This window comes from Diabrotica undecimpunctata, chromosome 8, assembly GCF_040954645.1.
Source record: "Diabrotica undecimpunctata isolate CICGRU chromosome 8, icDiaUnde3, whole genome shotgun sequence".
Taxonomy (NCBI): Eukaryota; Metazoa; Arthropoda; class Insecta; order Coleoptera; family Chrysomelidae; genus Diabrotica; species Diabrotica undecimpunctata.
The window spans coordinates 134,505,819-134,513,206 of record NC_092810.1 but is presented as its reverse complement, the minus strand read 5'-3'; the positions used below and the strand labels follow the sequence as shown (position 1 = coordinate 134,513,206).

At 32.0% G+C, this 7,388-nt stretch overlaps 1 protein-coding gene across 1 annotated transcript in view; it reads right to left on the bottom strand.

The window, feature by feature from the left end:
• LOC140449131 (uncharacterized) overlaps positions 1–7,388 on the bottom strand; it is a 153,988-nt gene that overhangs the window by 124,716 nt on the left and 21,884 nt on the right. The gene's annotated exons all lie outside the window — the stretch shown is intronic.

The following is a 7,388-nucleotide window of genomic DNA, read 5'->3' as shown; positions in this document are numbered from 1 at the left end:
TCTTAACGTAGTTAACGGCACGTTTCCATGCCGTATAACAATATGGACCATACATAGCATTTAACCATCCTGTAGCGGAGAATCAATCTATTCAAACCTTAAACCAAATCACCCTTAAATGTCTTTGTCTTTGACTTCTCAAATAGAAGCACGCTAGTTAAACTCCATCTTTAGCTTCTCAATAGAAGCAAGTAAATAGTTCATCTCACGCTTTTCAAATAGAAGCAGATTTCAAGTTAATTTTATTTTATTAAATGGTTAACTTCATTAAATTCTGTGCATCTAATATGTAAGTATAGTTCGTCCCAAACCCTTCTTTCAGTGCGTCATAGTTGATCGAATTCTCTCTAACGCATTAAGCTAGAAGTGACAGAAAAAAACGTGACTCTGTGATTATTATACATAGAACTTAGAAAATTATCTATCGTTTACGGGTATTTGTATATTAAAGCGAATTCTACTTACGGATGTATAATTGGTTCTAGTTTATAATACGCTAAATAGATATCCAATCAATGATGCGCATAATTATAATTTGACGCAGAAGGTCTCGATCTTGACAGTACTTTCACAATGTCAACTGATAAAATGATAATTGTCATTCCAGGTTAGTATTTTCAGACATTTTACAGTGAAAATTTAATTTTGTATTTATTGTCATAAACATATTTTAAATATGCCGAGATATACCGAGAAGGAACAAAGACTAATATTAAAATTATTAAATTATTTTCAATTAGAAAAAGAAGCTGGGACAACTTTATAACCAGTTTCTGTCGTTCATTAACCAATAACTATAAACATGTTATTAGAACTCGTGTATACAGAATGTTTAGTGAAGGTTTGTATCAAAATATAGTTTGCCATAACCTACTGAAATATCACTATAGCGTCTTTAAATTTTTTCTTGTTAATTTTAGGCCAACATGTTACCCTTCATACCAAAAATACCAAATTCAAGTTGAGACTAAACACTCTTTGGTAGAATGTTTAAAAGGGAGACATATACGTATTTCAACAACCATGATGAAACTTGAATTATTGGAGATGGTAAATCTTAGCTAATTAAGCACTTTCCTTTGAATGTATAGAATAGGAAATATGACAAACTGCCATTTCAATATAATGCGCAACAAAAATTTATATACAGGACGAAACCTTTAATATGTAAATTAAAAATTTTACCTTTAATATTAAAATAAAACTTTGAATTGTTAAAGTTTTTATTTTATATTTAAAAAAAAAAATAACCTTTTCACATTTAACCGATTACGAACTGTCAGATTTAACTAAAATGTCATGCAATAATTCTCGACATTCTTAAAATCCTATATGACGTCAAAATTAGTGACGCACTGAAAGAAGGGTTTGGGACAGACTGTACCTGAAATTATTCTTTAATAAAAAAGATAATTAATAGTTTTTTATGCCAATCATTCGTAGATGCCAGTCCGACAAATTACAGGCTTGCCGGATATGCAACCAAACTTTTTTGCTCTTCACATCTCATTTTTAGTTTTAAGAACACTTAATATGAACATTTGTGTATTTTGAGAACATTTTATATGAACATTTATGTATTTTATTATCACTTAAAAGGTGATTTGTTGGCAACTCCCATATTGCCATTTATTTATATAAATCATATAATAAAAATATTTCTACCGGAAGTTTCTTTTTAATTATTCTATTTTCAATTTTACTACACTATTACTAATCCGCAATTTTGCGATCTATTGGTCGCTGGTCCTTCGATATTAATATTTTTTTTTTCTACCAAATGTAGGTAGGAAAGTGAGAATATAGTTTTACAAATACTTACTTTTAAATCATCGGACCATCTACCTCACCCTATCTCCTACAGTGTTACTGAAAAACAAGGTTTTCCGTTGTTTGTGATTTTAATTTTGCATTATGTTTGCAATATTTTTTGCTAAACATAATTGGTCCTAAATAAACCTCTTATTGTTAAAATAAGTGAATATATGAGTGCAAGAAAGGTACAAGTACATAAACATGATTTTACAGAAATTAAAAGAAGCTTAATATACAGTAAACTGGGTTGGATAGCAACAGTTTTTTGACTTTTGATGACAACTACTCTGAACTCAAAAATATGTTGTTAGTGGCTTAAACATTTGGTATGGTGCTGCTTTATAAGTTAATCTACTGGTATGGAAAATAAAATTAACTTCACCCAGTCGTCAGAGATTTGACCTCAAAAAATCATACGAACAAGCTGAATTTTGCTAGGAATGTCAATTTTGGGTCCCAACAAATAATCAAAAAAGTTAACCACTACCACGCGGCATGCCCCTAACAACCCCCTCATAGGGGGTGAAAAACGGAGAAAATTAATTTACTGAGAATCTATACGCCGTAGAAAAAATCGTTTCAAGTAAAAATGTTTATTAGCACTTTTTCTGTAGAATAAACGGTTCTCTCAGAAACAATGCTTCAAATGACCGGCGATTTAAAATGTCAGTTACGCGCGCTAAATTGTATCAATTCGACAATAAATATTAAATATCTTTTGATCAGAGTGTCCACTCGACAAAAATTAAAATGGGCTTTAAAGGTGAATTGTTTTATTGTCAACTTTAGAACCTTTGAAGAAAGGCATTATGCTTCAGTTTCTTCTTGACTAGCTTTACATCTCGGAGTGAGTCTTCGCCGCATTAATTATAGCCCTCCATCTTCTACGATATTGCGCTTTCATTTCTCATTGTTGTACGCCAATGCTAGATAAATCGGCTTCAACTTCATCCTTCTATCTTTTTCTGGGCGGCCTACTGATCTGCCCTTTGTCTCTCAAAAACACTGTCTTTAACACTTCGTCTTCCTCTGATCTTACCACATGACCTGCCCATCTTATCTGGTTCTTTACTATTCTGTCAATTCAGAATCTTTGAGGTCTAAATAGCATTCTGAGAGCCTTCCTTTTAAATACCAGCAGCTTATTTATTTCCCGTTGTCTGTGTTTCACTTCCATACGCAACAACTGAGTAATTAATTGACTTACAGTCTTAGGTACAGCCTTAATTTAGATTTTCTATTTTGTAGCTTAGATCTTAATAATGATGATAGGGAGTATAATGCTTTATTCCCCGCAGCTATCCTTGCCGAGACCTCTTTTTCTATGTGATTGTCATCTGTGATTACCTTCCCCAGATATTTAAACTCTTTAAATACTTCAAAGTTGTGGTCATTAATAGTTATGTTCTACCTAACTCTTGGTCTTGGATTTTTGGTTACTAGCATGTATTTCGTCTTCTTTTCATTTATTCTAAGACCTAGACTACCTGTTTCCTCTTCGAGTTGTGAAAACACCTCTCTCACACATGTGAAAGCAGCATGCCTAGAAATTCATTCCCACCTAGTGGAATAATACCACATTTTGTGAAACCAGAAATAACATTAATTTCTTATAGGTGTTTAAGAAGAATTGGAGATCGATATTTGGCAAAGATGCTTCACTCCTTCCTGGGCCTTGTTTCCATTTTAGAAGGATAGACATTCAAGTCTGTTTAAGTGAGTGGAAAAAATTCACGTCAAGAGGTTGTGTAAAATGTGTATAATTGCTCGGTAAACAAACAAATTTAATGTTATGTTCTTGGCAAATGGCTAATGACTTCTACAGATATCTATGTGGCTAAGTTGCCGCCTAAAAAAAACCAGAAAATTTTAATAAGTACATGTTGCCTAGGTTAAAATGGGAAAAACCATAGACATTAATACAAATAGACTGACTTATGCAGTAACTAGCATTCAACCAGTGCGACAGAAAAAACTGACGCAAAGCAGTCCCCTTCTAATGGGACGCGTTTATCGACCAGGTGACCTGCTCATTGGTCATTTAGATCACGAGGTGGATAAAACCGGCGACTATGGCAGCACTCAGTGTATTTGTATTATACAATGTGTAAAAGCCAAATGGAATAAATTCATTATTTAGGTTACTGTACATATTTATAAAAAATCCCGAAACACGTCAAATTTAAATTATAACTTGACATTCTTTAACGTGAAAATGCAACCCTTACCTTTAACCCCCTTAGAATGACAGGTACAACCCCCAATTTTTAAAATAGGAAGTATAGGCTTGTGATATATCGTTTGAAAGCTCTTTTCATTCTCCATTCAAAAATGTTGTTGCTTTCAAGTTTATTAAGATTAATTAAGATAAAATAAATTAAAATCATGTGGTTACCGAAATTCGCAAAAATATACTCAAAACTTATTTCCCGTTTTGGTCTTGATAATGAGAAAGTGAAAAAAAACCATAGCAATGTGGTTTTTAGATGGTAACCATTAAAAAACTTTAAAGAATTTCCGTGGCAACGTTATTTTAACACGCATTAGTAAATTGTTTTATTTAAGTTGTCAGTATTTTAATTTAAGTAAAAAGTTCGTTCAATTCAATTCTGAAAAATGGTTAGATTAACGGAAATGCATAAAATAACAGTTTTACAAATGATTGGTTACGGAGATAACACCCGAACACAACAGGAAGTAACTCGCCTATTTCATGAGAAATTTCCTAATTTACCGCCTATATCCCAAGGAACAATAAGTAAAATAGAGAAGCAGTTTCGCGAGTTTGGTCATGTAAGGCAGATAAAAAAAGCAGCTGCCAATGCACTGAGTGATGAACTCAAATTAGATGCGTTGCTTGAGTTTCAGGAAAATCCACATACATCGAGTAGACAGGCATCCGCTACATTCAACGCTAGCCATACATCGATAGTAAACATATTAAAAGAAAATAAATTGCATCCCTATAAGATGATACCTACTCAGGAGCTCATGGAAGACGATTTTGATAGGAGAACTTTTTTTTGTGAGCAAATGATGGACATGTTGGATAACAATATTATCCAATTAGAAGACGTTATGTTTTCTGATGAGTGTACTTTTTCACTTAACGGTCATGCTAATCGGCAAAATTGCCGCTACTGGGCCACGGAAAATCCTCACTGGATGAGAGAAGAACACACTCAATACCCTCAAAAGGTTAATGTTTGGGCAGGGATTATAGGAAACAATATCATTGGTCGCTTTTTCATTGAGGACAACTTGAATGGCAACAATTATTTGGCACTACTTCAAAATGATGTCATTCCAACGTTGGCAAATTTATATCCTGATCCAGGAAACCCTCAAGTTCCAGCGAATACGATATGGTTTCAGCAGGATGGAGCACCACCACATTACCAACTTAATGTCCGGCAGTACCTCGATACAATATTTCCCAATCGGTGGATAGGGAGGCGAGGATCGATTGAATGGCCAGCGCGATCACCTGATCTCTTACATTATTAGATTTCTTTTTATGGGGATATGTGAAAAGCCATGTGTACAAAACTAAACCTTCTGATTTAAATGACTTAAAAGAACGAATAACGCTTGCGATTAGGTCGATCACGCCTGTTATGTTAAATAATGTTAGAAGACAGTTTTATTTGAGATTAGGATGTTGCCAAGACGTTCGCGGTGAACATTTTGAACATCTACTTCATTAACATTCATAGTTCTTTTTCGTGTTCTACATTTTATTACGTTTTGCATTACATTTTAGTTTTTGATTGTATTGTAGCGAACTTCGGTAACCACAAGATTTTAATTTATTTTATCTTAATTAATCTTAATAAACTTGAAAGCGACAACATTTTTGAATGGAGATTGAAAAGAACTTTCAAACGATATATCACAAGCCTATACTTCCTATTTTAAAAATTGGGGGTTGTACCTGTCATTCTAAGGGGGTTGAAGGTAGGGGTTGCATTTTCACGTTAAAGAATGTCAAGTTATAATTTAAATTTGACGTGTTTCGGGATTTTTTATAAATATGTACAGTAACCTAAATAATAAATTTATTCCATTTGGCTTTTACACACTGTATGTCTATGGGCAAAAACAATAGACACACACAACACAATATACATAAATTGAAATATAGGATAATAAAAAATGAATCACTGCAAAGGAACGAAATAAAAAACAATAAATATTTTTTTAAATTTTATTATAAACGTATAATACAAAAAGCTCACATAAATAAAAGTGTGTCCTTAAAGGCGCGTTTTCACGGGTCGATTTGGGTTGAACGATTTGGATCGTTCGACCATAATGCGATCTGTGCCGAAAGCAAAAAGGTTTACACGATAGTCGATGAATGTTGAATTATTTGTAGTACAAAATGGCTACACGTAAAATTCTTAATGTAGGTATGGAATTAATTTGTTATGCAATTCGAGAAGAAATCGCCAAATCAAACAAAAAGAAAAATAAACGAAGGTGGTGGACCCGACCGTGGATTTTAAGACGAAATACTCATGGTGCATCACAAGGCCTGCTCCGAGAAATGGTTGTGGGAGATCCAGAGGCTTATAGAAATCATTTAAGAATGGATAATGCACATTTTAAAGAACTTTTAGAAAAAACTGCTGGGAAAATTCAAAAAATCGATACAAATATGCGTTAAGCATTACCGGCAACATTTTTTATAAATAAATAATATTATAAATTATAAGAATAACTCTAAAATTAATAGTAAATAATAGCAAATCAAAATTAAAGGTCTTTTAAAATACCTACTTTTAAAAATTATTAAAAAAAATATTTTTCAGCATTTTTTCCAATAAAACTTTGGTATTTTATATACAGGAGGTTGACTGATGTTATATATTAATTAAGCATGAATGAATCAAGTATGTAGCACCCTTTTTGTGTATTATTATTGTGTATGATGTATTATTCAAAAAAAAAAACTGAAAAGTTATTATTATAAAGAGGGATCTGTATAGCTGTAGCTATGCTTGACTTAAATAAAACAAAATTAGATAGAAAAAAAAATAACAAATTTTATTAAAATTATCTATATTTTTAAATGTTAATATAATTTGGTACATTGATTTGTATATGTAATATTTTCTAAGTAAGGTTTTACATAAATAGTCTATTTATAAATGCACCATTAAGATGGTATTTTCTTAGATAAAACTTTGAAAACAATTAGAACCAAATTACAAAATGATAGATTAACAACTAGAACCAAATTAAATGTATCAGCTATAATGGAACTGTTGACACGATCTACTGAAAACACTTATTTTTATCTAATCAATGATCTCTATAAACAAAATTTTTGGGCTGTGCTTTAAATCCATTATTAGCTAATATATTGATGAATGACTTCAAAACAAACATTCCTAATCAAAATTTAAAGCCCACAATATGTTGGAAATATGTAGATGTTGTGTTGGTACATTTCTGATTAATATAAATAAAAGGTAAAAGGAGGAGTCAATAAAATTTACAATGGAAAAGAAATAAAATAACTCGTTACCTTTTCTGGATGTTTTAATCTCAAAGGAAAATAGTGGATA